Source organism: Ursus arctos, unplaced genomic scaffold, assembly GCF_023065955.2.
Source record: "Ursus arctos isolate Adak ecotype North America unplaced genomic scaffold, UrsArc2.0 scaffold_10, whole genome shotgun sequence".
In the NCBI taxonomy this organism is placed as follows: domain Eukaryota; kingdom Metazoa; phylum Chordata; class Mammalia; order Carnivora; family Ursidae; genus Ursus; species Ursus arctos.
In genome coordinates this window covers 5,468,640-5,483,445 of record NW_026622764.1, presented here as the reverse complement: position 1 = coordinate 5,483,445, position 14,806 = coordinate 5,468,640, and the positions used below count along the sequence as shown (strand labels likewise).

The 14,806-nt window shown below is 40.7% G+C and overlaps 1 long non-coding RNA gene across 1 annotated transcript in view; it reads left to right on the top strand.

Annotated features, from left to right (window-relative positions):
• Positions 1–14,806, top strand: part of LOC123000715 (uncharacterized) — a 142,375-nt gene continuing 127,569 nt past the window's right edge. Inside the window, exon 1 of the long non-coding RNA XR_006408907.3 lies at positions 1–124. This is a non-coding gene — a long non-coding RNA (uncharacterized LOC123000715). The remainder of the gene's footprint in view (positions 125–14,806) is intronic.

Sequence of the window (14,806 nt, the reverse complement as noted above, 5' to 3'; positions counted from 1 at the left end):
TTCTTGCTGCAGCCGTGAACTGTGGGGGCCTCCCGATCATACTTCACGGACACCACAGAAATCCCTTCGGATTTGCCAACATGGCCGCCTCCACCTGGAGCGTTGTCATCATCCCACCAGCTCTGTAAGAGAATCGCTTTCCCGCACAGTATATTGTAAAAGTTGGGGATCTGGTTGCTGTTTTGTGAGAAACTGTGCATCTCAGTGTAATTTTTAGAACTAGTTTCCTTCTCATGGCTGAAGCTGGGCATTCTTTCATATGCATAAGGGTTATTCGCCTTGGTGTTTCTGTCAGCGGTCTGTATCCTTTGCATGGTTTTTTTCCCCTCTTTTTTAAATTAAGTTTTTGTTTTTTCCCTCAATTTCTAGGAACTCTTTCATATCAGGAAGCCCAGTCCTTTGTCCCAGACATGACTGAAAATATTTTCCCTCAGTTTATTGATATTACTGTGTCTTGATTATTGATGCCTATTGTTGTCTCACGAATCTGTCATATGCTTGCAGGTGAATTAAAATCTCTCCCTGCTGGCGGGTTGTGTGTTTCCTCTCCAGTCTCCTACCGTTTCCTCGTGAATATTGCTGCTGGGTATTTAGTTCATTACTAAGTGCCCTTCATGTTATTTCTAATGGTTTGGGGGCAGAATTCTACTCTGTCTGACTTTCCTATTGGGAGCACAGCTTTCTTTTTATTTGTATGTGCTTTGCTGTACTTTGCTCATCTCTTTAACTGAACTGAATCACCTTTATGGGGCGTGTCTCTTGTGCACAGTGCAGACTGGGATTTTGCTTTGTGATAAAACCTGAAGATCTTTCACTTTTAATAAGTGGTTTAATCCTATTTTCATTTAATGATTAACACATACGTTTGGTATTAGCTCCGTCCCATTATTTTATGTTGTATTTCAGTTTCCAAGGCATTTTTTTAAGTCTTTCTCTATATGGTTTGTTTTCTTTGCTCTTTGTATAGAGTTTTTATATTTAGAGTATATCGTCTCATTTTATTGGCTACTTGTATAAATATAATATTTTTTGAAATATTTATTTATTATTTGGGGGGTGGAGGGGCAGAGGGAGAGAATCTTCAAGCAGACACTCTGCTGAGCATGGAGCCTGACGTGGGGCTCCATGCAGGGCTCTATCCGAGGACCCTGAGATCATGACTCCAGCCAAAACCAAGAGTTGGACGCTTAACCCACTGAGCCACCCAGGCGCCCCTTGTATAAATATAGTATTAACCACACTTTTGCTCCTTCATTTTTTAGATGGCACTGATGACGTTTGAATCGTCCCCCTCCCTCTTTTTCGTCTATAACCTGATTTTGTCAGTCATTATATGTTTTTCAGTATTGACATTTGAGCAGTAGGGTCTGCTCATGCAGACTCCCAGCCATCACCAAGGGATTGCCTGTCCCTCCCATTCTCATCCCCGCCTGGCCCCTGGTCCGGTGACCTCCCCATCAGTGCACGCCACTTGCATGTTCCTGTCCTCAACCCTCTATCACCCCCTTCAGAGCCAGTCCTGAGGCAGTGCTTTTGGCTGACTAAAATTCCTCCTCTGGGAGTTCCTCGGGAATGTCTCCTGGGAGTCACGGTCTCTGCATGTGTGCAACTTCAAAAGTGCCTGTCGCCTGTGTATTTGAAGGACAACTTGGTTGGAAACAAAATCCTTGCGTCATGGGCTGGTTTTTGTTGTTACTCTGTTTTTAACCTTGGGTTCTTGCTCGGTTGTCTTCAGAGTTACTGCCACATTGTCTTTAGGTGTTGGTCGTTGCTGTGAAGAAGTCAGAAGCCAGATGATCCTTTTGCCCATCCTCCCAAAGGAGTGTGTCTTTATCTATGCGGCTAGGTAACCTCAGTAGGACGTGTATGTTCCTCGAAGATTCTCATCAGTTTCTCATAGTGTGTGCTTTTCTCATTTAGAATTGTGCATTCTTTTATATCAGGAAGTTTTTAAAATTATGTATTTAAATATATGTCCCATTTTACTGTTACTGTTATTACTGTCATTATAAATAGGGAGAGTCTAGCCATGCAGACATTGTTTTCTATTGTAGTCTTCGATCTCTTTTATCTTCTCTCTGATCCTACTAGACTTTCAATTTCCGTTGTTCACTTTTCTCATTTCTACCTTCTATTTCTCTACGTTTTTACTGATTATCTCTTATCCTTTGTTTACCTTCCAATTGATCTTCATTTTTGTAGGATTTTCCCATTTATATGTTTGTTTGTTTGTTTGATCTTGCCATTTCTTACTCATGGTCTTGTGTTTCTCTTATGGAGTCTTTCTTCATTTACTCATAGAGACTTTTTCTTTAGAATTCTTTTTTTAAGAATGAGAATATTCCTTAGTTACTGGTATTAAATAATCTCTGGTATATTTTAAGTGAAGAAAGCAACAGGCAGAGCTCTTTGTCACTGATTATATAAAAAGGGAAAAAGAAAGAAGAAATATAAATGGGTTCGTGTATGCATAAAATATTTCTGATCTAATATTCAAGAGATGGTGACGTTGTGGGCCTCCAGTTGGGGAGAAATGCATATTTGGGAGACACTGGCAAAAGGGAGAGTTTTTTATTTCTTTTCCTCTTGTAACTTTGGAATTTTGTACCATATGAATGTATGATCAGTCCAAGTGAAATGAACTTGATATAAATTTAAAAAAAAGAAAAAAAGTTCAGCTGGAAATATATGTGTTAATTTTTAAAATGAGGACTAAAAATAATGTTAGTAAGGTGTCTCCTGCTTTATCAGACATTAAAATGTTCCATGGAGTTGTAGAGCTAAGTGGGTTTAGGCCAGTGTTAGAGCCACAGATGAATGGGATGGAACAGAAATGGAAGAAATGTCCTTGCTCTGAACACAGCTCAACCCCTTGATGGGTCCAGATCCCATGCCCTCTTATTCCTGCCTTTGCCCCTCTTGTCCACATGGTTAACTTCATTAACTTCTTTCTCCTGGGTCAGTTCATGAATGTACAAATACGATAAATTAGCTCCCGTTAAAAGAGCAAAACAAAGCAAAACAAAGCTCCCTGACTCTACGCACTTCTCCACACACTTCTGCAGATGCATGTTTCTGTTTTCCCTGTATCTGTGTCTTTACCTCCATTGTCTTCAGCTGGGCCTGCTTCTGCAGTAATTCTGGCCATGCCGCCAATGACCAAACTCAAGGGTCCTTTTGCAGTGCCCATCTTACCCCTCAGCAGCTTTGAAGGAGCAGACCTCCCCTTCTTCTTAAAGCACCTTCCTCTTTGGGCTTTGGGAAGCCGCCCCCTGGCCTCCCACACTGGCTGGTCCTCTGCATTCTCCTTCCCTCCCCGTCCCTCTGAGCCTCCCATTTACACTTTCTGTCCAGGAGAACCTCAATCCCTGCAGATTTGGGAATGCTAATGACCCTCCCAAACTTGTATTTTCAGCTGGAACTTTCCTCCTGAGGGAGGTCCTACCACCTGCTTAATGCCACCGCTTGAGAGGGAGAAAGAATTTCAGCCTTAGCATATTTAAGGCAAAGCTCTGGATGTTCCTACCTGGAACTCTGCACATTGCTAAATTTTTAGCACCTCAGTTACCATATCCAAATTCCCTTCTCTTATATCCAGCAAATCACCAAGTCCCGTAAGCTTGAACGTAGCCATGTTTGAGTTTGATCACTCACAAGCACCCTTGGAACTGCTGCCTCTGACCCTCTTGGATGACCCCAAGTGCTTCCTAACTGGCATCCCCAGCTGTGCTCCTGTTTTTCCATGCCTGTCCTCCATGAAGTGCTCCATGAGAATGGTCTTTCCAGCAATGGAAATCCGATCACACTCCCTAGCTACAGACTCTTCATCCCATGGCGTGCAAAGACCCCCATCCAAATCTCTGAACTTCTGCTCACTAACTTCTGTCTGGCTGCTTTAGCCTTTTTGCTCTCCCTCCCCACCCCCCCAATACCAAACCTGTTCCTGCCCCAGGGTCTTTGCATTTGCTTTTCCTCTACCCCCAGACTTTCACAAGTTTTTTTCTGTACTACATGGGGGCTCCCTTGCATTTTTCATATTCTTTTTACTTCTTTCAGGTGTCTGCTCAGTTATCATAAATGGCCTGTTCTGACCATTTTTGCTAAAATAGCTGTCCTCCTGTCCACACTGTTACTCTGTTGCATTACTTGGCATTGTTTCTCTTCTTCCTGCTTATCCAAATTTGTCCATTGCCTGTGACTGACCACTTGTTGAACAGAAGTCAGAAAAGGCAGGGATCTCATCCATTTCATTCAGTGCTGTTGTATCACTTGTGCCTAGAACAGTAGTATTTCCTCAATAAAAATTGGTTAAATGAATAAAGGAGGGAGAGAATGAATGAACCTTCAGAAATGAACTCAAGGGGCGCCTGGGTAGCGCAGTCATTAAAGCGTCTGCCTTCGGCTCAGGGCGTGATCCTGGCGATCCGGGATCGAGTCCCACATCAGGCTCTTCCGCTATGAGCCTGCTTCTTCCTCTCCCACTCCCCCTGCTGTGTTCCCTCTCTCGCTGGCTGTCTCTCTCTGTCAAATAAATAAATAAAATCTTTAAAAAAAAAAAAAAAAAAAAAAAAAGAAATGAACTCAAGTTTATGTAAAAAATTAGCATATAATGAAAATGGTATTACAAAACAGTAGTTAAGTAAATGATATTTATTTACTAGTATCAGGATAATTAACTAACCATATGGGGAAAAATAAATTTCATTTCCTACCTGTATGCATATAAATTAAGTAAGTAAGTAAGTGATTCCAGGAGAATTAAAGTCTTTAATTTATGTTTTAAAGTCATGTTTTTATGTTTTGCGCACCCTGGTATATTTTTTTATTAATATTTTAAATATTTAAAGGTAAAAATCAAAACTATGCTAGTGCTTTGAGAATTTATATTTTCTTACATGTATATTTTGGATGACTGTTTAAACATGATCCTAAAGAAAAACCAATAAGGGAACATATTACTTAATTTTAATAAATAAGAATTTAAAGCTTCTTATGACCAAAAAAAAAATTAGAGACAGTGTTTAAAGTTATGTGACCCAGTAAAAAAGATTTCACTGTAAGTTTTGAAGACCTGATTACCTTAGTATATAAAGAGAACTTACAAATCAATAAGAAAAATGAAAACCCAGTAGGTAAAATGAATACCCATGAACAGGTACTTCACTAAAGAATTAAAGACAATTATTAACATTTTTTACTTACAAAGAACGATCCATTAAAACTACATGATTCTAAAAAAACAAAACAAAAACAACACGATTATATTACTCTCTTACTGTATAGCAAGGATTTTTTTTAAATGCTAAAGTGATTCCTTGTATTGATGGGGGAACATGAATTCCTATACACCACAAGTTTAAATTAGTGCAATTTTTCTGGATAGTAACTGGCACTACTATAGCTTTTTAAAAAACATAAACTAATCAAACCCAAATTTATACTTCTTAAAATTGTTACTTTAAAAATTGGAATACAATATAAATATCTAAAAATAGGGTATTGTAGGATTTTAATATATCTGTGCAAAGGAATAGAATGAAGTCATTATGAATACTGACATAGAATTATGATTCTTACGTGGAAAGATTAATATGTAATTGAAAAGTATGCAGATTGAAAATAGTATAGTTCAATTTTTGTTAATAACTGTGTTTATTACACGAGATCAAAACAAAAAAATTAGGCGCGTTACTTGTTACAGTCAAAATATGTTATCAAGGACAAATGGGAATTACTAAAAATTAATTTTAAGAAGGTAAAGTAAAAAATATGAAAAGCAAACAGGAAATTAAAAAGATGAATGAAAATATGAAAACCACAAGTACGTAAAACATAAAAACATCAGTTGGCAACTGGAAACATTTGCTTTATTTTTTATCTATCCAAGTAATTGTGAATGTGCTCTTGTTAGAAATATTCAAATAATATGGATGAAAATGGGTCTCCTTGGCCTTTCTGTTTCCAGAGATCACAATTATTATATCCGGGGCACAAGCCTCCAGAATTTTTCTTGTATTTATCAGATATAATTTTTTTCTTTAACTTTTTACCTTAACCATGTATCTTAGAGTTTTTGCCTGTCAGCACATATAGATTTAAGTCATTTTTTAAATGCTACATAATATTTCAGAGGATATATTCAGGCTTATTACTGAGCTATTTTCCCTTTACTGGTTCTGTCTATTCACCCAACAAAAATGCATCCTGGACTCTGCAGACAAAGCAGTGACAAGAAGGACAAGCCTCCTGACCTCAGAAGTCATTCTGCTCACAGAGTCCATGACCCAGCTAGAGTTGGAGAAGCCCAGAGTCCTTATCTAAGTCCATCATCTTTTCTTTTTTTTTTTTTTGAAGGTTTTATTTATTTATTTGAGAGAGAGAGAGAGAGCACGAACAGGGGGAAAGGCAGGGGAGGGGGAGAAGCAGACTCCCCGCTGAGCAGGGAGCCCAACGCAGGACTCATCCAGGACCCTAAGATCATGACCTGAGCTGAAGGCAGATGCTTTAACTGACTAAGCCACCCAGGCGCCCCTAAGTCCATCAACTTAAAAAAAAAAAAAAAAAAAAATACTGAAGTGTTTTTTTTTCCCCCTCCAGTTTCGTGGAAACTCTACAATACCCCTTCTCACACCCATTCTGCCTTTTTTTAAAAGGCCCTTACATTTCCTATCAGCAGCACCACTAAAACCAATGTCATGGGCTCATCTTTCTTTCTGGTATTGCTTAATGGGGTGTGTGTCTGCAGAGGGAGTGGAGGGTAGTGGGTAAGGGAGGAAGGCGTGAAATATCTGAGGAAGAGTGGTTGAATCAGCAGCGTTTGGAAAGCCTGGCATATGGCAGAAAATACCACTTTAAGGATTCACCTGCATGGCATCTGAGGGCCGCAGCAAAACCAGATGCTATCAGAAATTTAAGTCTATGATTTTCTTATTGTTGGATGAGTAGGAACTCCAGGTCATTTTTAAATAACTGACTTTCTTTCCGTTGCTTAAGTTTGTTTAATAAAAGTTGGTTCCACCCTATAGTGACAGGATTAAAATGCAAAGTCATGCATGCTTAGAGTCAATTTATATCTGTGTGGAAAGTTATTATTATTTCTGCCTAAACAGACTGTATATCATGCTGGGCACTCCTACTGCCAAGAGTCTGAGATCATTTTATTTGAAATGTGGTTCTCTTTGGTTGGTCTCAGAAGCTCTGCAGTGCATGGGGGCGGGGGTAGATATGCAAGTCAATGCTTTTGTGTGCGTTTATTGGTAAAAACTTAGAGGTTGGAATAAAAGCAAAACTTTATTCAGATGAGAGGGAATAGGTTTAATCATTAATCTGTTATCCAGACCCCTTTGTCATTTCCACACTTAGAACTTATTTTAGAGACTTTAAGTACCGAGGAGTCAGCATAGGTAATTAACAATCCCCACCCACCTAACTCCAATAGAATGACAACAAAGTCATTCTAATGCAAAGGTATAAACAATAAATATAAAAGCAGAAAGAATAGGAGAGGGGACAATATCAGATGAGTGATCAGAGCATTTTTAGGAGTGGGAGAATGGAACCCAAATGGTAACTAGTTGAGTCAGGAGAGGGGCAGAATCTGGAATCTTAGTGTTTCTAGAAGGGGACCTCAGAAGAAGCAAGCCCATGGAAGTGGCAGGTGGGGGAGCAGATGAGACAGGTCTGGGCTGAGAGGGGTGGGAGGGTTGACAGTAAGAACAGTCACTCTGCTGGTTTCTTCTCTTGTCACAGACTCTGCAGGAGGCACAGCCCAGCAGAGAGGAGGGGAGAGGGAAACAGGACAGATGCAGACAAATATCTTATGACAGAAATCTGAATAAATTAAGTTATATTCCAACCAAATGTAATTTGTCCATAACATAACTTATTTTGGATCAAGGAATTAGGTGTTTTCTTTTACTTTATGCATATGATTTGTGTTGTGTGTGGTGTGTGTGTGTTTTGTATGTGTGGCATGGTGTGTAGTGTATGTGAGTGTATGCGTTGTGCATGTTATATGTATTGTGTATGTTGTGTGTGTTGTGTCTGTTGTGTGTACTTAGGGTGTATGTTATGTTTCATGTTTGATGTGTATTATATATGGCGTATGGGCTGTGGTGTGTTTGTGTGTGGGTATTGTGTGTGGGGTATGTGATATAAAAGGTGTATATGTTGTATATGTTATGAGTGTGTGTGTGTGTAGTATGTGGGGTGAGTGTTGTATGTGTGTTGTGTGTGGTGTGTATGTTGTGTGTGCTGTGTATGTTGGGTGTGGGGTGTGTGTGTATTGTGTGTGGGGTGAGTGGTACATGTGTGTGTGTTGTGTCTGTTGTGTGTGGTGTGTGTAGTGTGTGTATTGCATCCATTGTGTGTGGTGTGTATGCTGTGTGTGTTATGTGTGCTGTGTGTGTGGTGTGTATAGTGTGTGTATTGCATCTGTTGTGTGTGGTGTGTATGTAGTGTGTGGTGTGTGTGCTGTGTATGTTGTGTTTGGGGTGTGGGGTGTGTGTGTATTGTGTGTGGGGTGAGTGGTACGTGTGTGTGTTGTGTCTGTTGTGTGTGGTGTGTGTAGTGTGTGTATTGCATCGTTGTGTGTGGTGTGTATGCTGTGTGTGTTGTGTGTGCTGTGTGTATAGTGTGTGTATTGCATCTGTTGTGAGTGGTGTGTATGTTGTGTGTGGTGTGTATATTGTGTGTGGGGTGTGGGGTGTGTGTGTATTGTGTGTGGGGTGAGTGGTACATGTGTGTGTGTTGTGTCTGTTGTGTGTGGTGTGTGTAGTGTGTGTATTGCATCCATTGTGTGTGGTGTGTATGCTGTGTGTGTTATGTGTGCTGTGTGTGTGGTGTGTATAGTGTGTGTATTGCATCTGTTGTGTGTGGTGTGTATGTTGCATGGGAGGGCTGTGTTGCATCTAAACCTTGCCACCCTTACCTCTCACAGTATTTCTACAAGAGCATTCTTTTCATTTCTTCTCAGTTTTCCGAAACACAATATCCACACTTCCGTTCTTTCTTCCTCTGACTTCCCTGTCATTTCCGTCAGGCTCAGCCTGCGCTCCCGGCCACGTCTGCCTTGACCGTACCAGGGCTTTGCCCTCTGCACCTGAACCCTGTACTTCCCTGCCATTCAGTGTGTATGTCATTGGACGGTCATTTTCCTTTAAGTTAATGTGTTTTCTGTTCAACTAGAAATTGTGTCCTACCGTAAAAGTTTTATCTTCTCTCACTTCCATGTCAAAAGGAGAAGCCTATCTGTTTTACCTGATTTTATAACAGCAAGGTTACAGAAGGGGGAGACAGTTACCTCTGTGTTTTGCCAGGCCGAGGCTGACCCCAAGTCTAGGTTTTCCAGTTTGACGTTCGTCCCAGCTCTGGTGGACTCAGAGTTTACCCCCGCATATTCACGTGCTGATCCAAGATTTAGTTTTACCGAGTTCATAGGCTTTCTTTTAGCAAAGAAGCCCTTGACAGATCAGGTTTTTTTCTTCAGCAGCTTTATTTTGAAATCATCTTAGATTTACCTAAGAGTTGCACAGATAGTACTAGGGTATCTTTTTTTCTGTTTAGATAATACATAGATATATTTTTAAATTTAAGGTCACTAAATTTTTATTTAAGGAATTTTGCCTATAATTCCTTCTACTGCCAACCATCTTAGTTCCACCAACGTCAGAATCATAATCTTCAATTTTTGTTCAATTCACAGTTGTCACTGTCAGTCCACACTTCTTTCGGTTGGACTTCTTTGAGTGAGTTAAAGAAACCACATGTATCTGAGGCATTCCCAACGACGTAGGTCTGCAGAAACAGCCCCGTCAGGCTAAACCTCAACAGTATATAAATATATTTATAACTAAAAATAGAAACTATATATTGTTTTCCAAATCTTCTTTTTTTTTAAAAAGATTTTATTTATTTATTTGACAGAGATAGAGACAGCCAGCTAGAGAGGGAACACAAGCAGGGGGAGTGGGAGAGGAAGAAGCAGGCTCATAGCAGAGGAGCCTGATGTGGGGCTTGATCCCATAATGCCGGGATCACGCCCTGAGCCGAAGGCAGACGCTTAACCGCTGTGCCACCCAGGTGCCCCTCCAACTCTTCTTTATTCTAAAATATATGTGGGTATTATTTGTGTCAATAAATACACACCTATATGATTATTCTTAATGGCTGCAGAGAAATTACAAGTGGGCTGTAATCGACTTAACAAATCTCTTATTGAAGTTGTTTAGGCATTGATGCTATTTATAATTTTTTACTATTTAAAAAAATGTAGCAAAGCTAAGGTTGTTAAATATTGTATATTTCCCAGTGTATTTTCTTGGTGACGATTTCTAGAAGTTACTGACTTAAAGAGGAAGCATTTTTAAAGACTTCCGACGCTCTTGCCAGATTGCCCTGCAAAGCTTTTGTCTGCCCACCAGGTGCACGTGAAAGTGTTTGTTTCATTTGACTCCTAACCACATTGGGCATTATCTGCTTCATGTTTTCGAACTGGTTGCCAAACATTGTGTTTTCCCTTTTCCATTGGTTTGTATGTTTTTGGTGACTAGTGAGAGTGAACGCCTTTTTTTTTTTAATGTTCAGTAACTTAAGTATCAGATTAGTTAAGTGAAGTCCTCACGCCTTGGTGAGTGACACAATGCTAGGTGTAGAAAGCATGCTAGAATGACCTTCAGGGCATTGGGGAGATTGGGCCTCTGATATTTGGGGTCTCAAGAAACAATAATAGAAAAATGCACGAGCAGACTTTGGGAAACATTACAAAATGAAGAGCCTCCTTCAGGCCAACCTGAGTCTCACCCTGGTTAACCCACGGACTCAGCCCTCCAGCTCTTCTGCACCTTAGCCTGTCACAAGTTACAAGTGATCTGGGAAAATTATACACCCGGTGGGAGGGTTTCAGTGAACGTTCGTGACCACAAGCCCCATGTGGGCACTCAACACTCCCTCGTGGTTCTGCTACACTCTCCAAAATGTTTCCCACTTTCTCAACTCTTCTTGAAATTCTTATATCCCCTCCTCTCCACTTGCCTCTATTTTAGCCGCCAGCCTTGACTTCCAAGCAGTTAGATGGGCAACCCCTCATCTTTCCTTCCTTTTTTATTCCTTCCTTTCAAAGCCCCTCACCTGTCTGGCCCTACAGCCTGTTGTAAGAGTGAGACATCAGTGCTGTTCTTCCAGGGCAAGCTCCTCCCCTTTCCATCTACACTGCCTGCCCACCCCCACCTGCTGGAGGCTTGTACTTCCGAAGCTAGTCTGTCTCTCTGCTATGCATCGTCCATTGCTTCTGCTTTATGGGCTCATGCCTGTGGGCATCTGAGCAGGCTGTTTGGTTTCCCACCTGTAGCACCTGGGTGGCTCAGTCGGCTAAGCTGCTTTTGGCTCAGGTCATGATCCCAGGGGCCTGGGATCAAGTCTCTCGTAGGGCTCCCCGCTAAGCAGGGAGTCTGCTTCTCCCTCTTCCTCTGCCCACTGCCCCCCGCCCTGCTCCTGTGCACGTGCTCTGTCTCTCCAATAAATAAAATCTTTAAAAATCTCAAACAAATAAGTACAATCTTTAAAAGGACTTATTATTGACCTGTCATACTCCTCTAGCTACAACACCATTTCTCTGCTGTCTCATAGCAAAACTTCCTGAAAAAGTCTACCTGTGCTCCTGTAGCTGTTCAGTTGAGTAGCAATACACAATTGCTATTCACTTTTCACTTTTTAAAACATGAGATTTATTCTGAAATAGAGCAGGCATGTGAGAGTACATAAAACATAAATGTATTTGTTTATATATAAACATGTTATTTATATAAATATAAAACGGGTTTAGAAATCTGTGTCCGAATTAGAACATCACCAGCGCCTTAGAAATCCCCCGTATGATGTTCCTGAATCACATCCTTGTCCCCATGGAAATAACCGTTTTCTGGACTTTGTGATAATCATCTCCTTCTTTATGGTTTTCCCAGCTTTGTATGTCTCCCTAAACTACATTATACATTTTCTGTTTGTCTAGTTTTCTTTTTTGTTTTTGTGGGGGTTTTTTTTGCTCAACATTATCGAATTTCTATTGTGTTGATGTGGGTAGCTGCATTGTGTTCAAAGTATAGTATGGCATTACGTGAATATATTCAGACTGTTTATCTTCTGTACAGTTGAAGGATATTTATGTTGTTTCCAGTTTCCCCCTCTTTTATTGCTAATACAAAACATGCTGCTATGAATATTATTGTATGTAACTTACTACAAGAGATTTTCTAGGAATTTAAATGGTGAGTAATAAGCTTGTCCATTCTCAGGCTAACTAGATATTGCCAATTTTTCTTGAAGGTAGTTCTACAAAGTCCATTGCCCAAAGCATTCCAGGAGTGTTTCCCCTGCTCTGTATTCTTGACAGCCTTAGTATCAGCAGACTTCATTTTCCAGCTGTTGGATATGAAATGCTGGCTCATTAGGGCTCTAATTTGCATTTCCCATATTGCTGATAAGGTTAATCGCCTTTTCAAATGCTTATTAACCATTTGAGTTTGTTCTTTTGTAAAATTTCTCATTTACATTTTTTTGTTGTCTTTTCTTATTAAATAATGGGAGTCTTTTTATCTTGTAGTATCCATGATATTATATGTATTGTATATACTTTAGCCACTTTATATCTTGTATTTTTACCTTCTTTGTGATATCTTTTTATGAACAAATGTCTTTAATTTTAATATAGTCCAATTTATCAATCTTGTACTTTATGATAAATGGTCTTTGTGTCTTTTTTTTTAATCCTTGCCTACCTCGAGGTCATAAATATCTTCCATATTTCTCTTTGTGTTCCACAATTTTGCCTTTTACAGCTAAACTTTAATTTAACAATCGAATGCAGGTGAGGCAGCTGGTCTGGCTGAAACACAAAGATAGGAATTTTAGAAGTCCAATCACATGCCTACATTGTCAGAGTCTAAAATTAATCAATGGCTTCATCCTACAGCTAGAAAACAAGAGGACTCAGAAGAGTCCATCTTTCTCCAACGGCACCACCGCTGTCCCCCCATGTTGCCCGCTCTCCCATTCACTAGTGTGCCACCATTTTGCTCTTCATTTCTTTCCTCTCAAACGTTCCATCTGGATCACTTTTCTCTGCCTTTAGGCTGCCAGTGGCAACTTCCCAGTCCTCAAAAATGTTTTCACTGTCTCCCTTGTTCTTAAAAGAAACTTCCACTGGCCTGCAATTTCAGGGTGAGGGTTATTTCTTGATGGTACCACTTTTCAGTCCTCTGGCCTCCATTGTTGCTGTTGAGGAATCATCTGAAATTCCAACTGCCACTTTGTTAAAGATAATCTGTCTTTTCTTCTTCTGGTCTCTCTTTTTATTTTATTTTTTTTTCTTTTTAAAAATATGTTTTTCTCTTTGTCATTGATGTTCTTCGGTTTTTCTATAATGTGTCCAGGTATGGTTTTCTTTTTATTTATGAGATTTGTATGTATTGAGTACTTGTGTGTGTATCTATATATATATACAGAGAGAGAGAGGGAGATGTCTTTATGGAAAGTTCTCAGTAACTATGTCTCCAAATATTCTTGTTCCTCACTCTTGCTCTCCCCATTACTTCTGGAGCTCCAATTAAACATATATTACTCGTCTCAATGTACCTTCCACTTCTCTTTCATATTTTACAAGAAATGGGAGCAGGCGTTAATGGAGCAAAGTGGGCAGGTGTACGAGTGTTTCAGAGGGAAGAGTAGGTGCTTACTAGAGCAAAGCCGAGAGGAAGCTTGCATGGCCGATGCTCACAGAGTGAAGGGACAGGTGTGAAATGAAGCAGAGACATCGCGGGGCAGGCTGTGGAGGGTCTGCAGGCAGAGAGCAGTGGGGATCATTGCAGGGTTTCGAGTGATGGCAGCAAGATCAGGTCTGTGTATGGAGAAACTCACTCAGCTTTTGGAAGAGAGAATGGACTGGATGCAGGCCAGACAGGATGTCAGGAGACTAACTACAAGGCTGTTGCAGTGTCCAGGCAAGAAATGCCAGCTGTCCTAAGATGCTGGGAGTGGGAGATGATGAGAACAAAGTCGAATGAGAGATGTATAGGAGACAGAGAATGAGGGGCGCCTGGGTGGCACAGCGGTTTAAGCGTCTGCCTTCGGCTCAGGGCGTGATCCCGGCGATCTGGATTGAGCCCCACATCAGGCTCTTCCGCTATGAGCCTGCTTCTTCCTCTCCCACTCCCCCTGCTTGTGTTCCCTCTCTCGCTGGCTGTCTCTGTCTCTGTCAAATAAATAAATAAAATCTTTAAAAAAAAAAAAGGAGACAGAGAGTGAGAACATAGCAGAAACAAACGTCATGCTACGACACAGAAAGAATATGAGAAGTCGTTACTTTCAGACCATATCCCCAGGGAATCTCAAATCAACTAAAAATCTATTTGCCTCAGGGAAGTTATTTATGAACCGAATTTTTCTTGTTCTCCTCACTCTTTAGGTGCCTGTTGCCCCTCTGTTGTCTCCTCGGACCTCCTTTACCCTTTTTTTCTAAGTCAGGCTCCCGTCAGCCTCACTTTCTGCTCATGGCCATGCTTTCTGGTCCAGAGAAGAGCTAACCGCATCCTGCAAGGAATTTCCACGCGCCCCATCACCATACTCGCCCGCTCCGTCATAGACCATCTTTCACCCGTTCCTCCAGAGGCACGGTTCGCACCAGGGTCACACCCGCCACCTGCGCATCGGCTTCTGTTCCCTTTGCCTGCTCAACTCTCCCCTTTCTCTCGGCATCATCGTTTTCCCACTCTATTAGATTCTCCCTATCAGTATAGAAATACGACGTAATTGT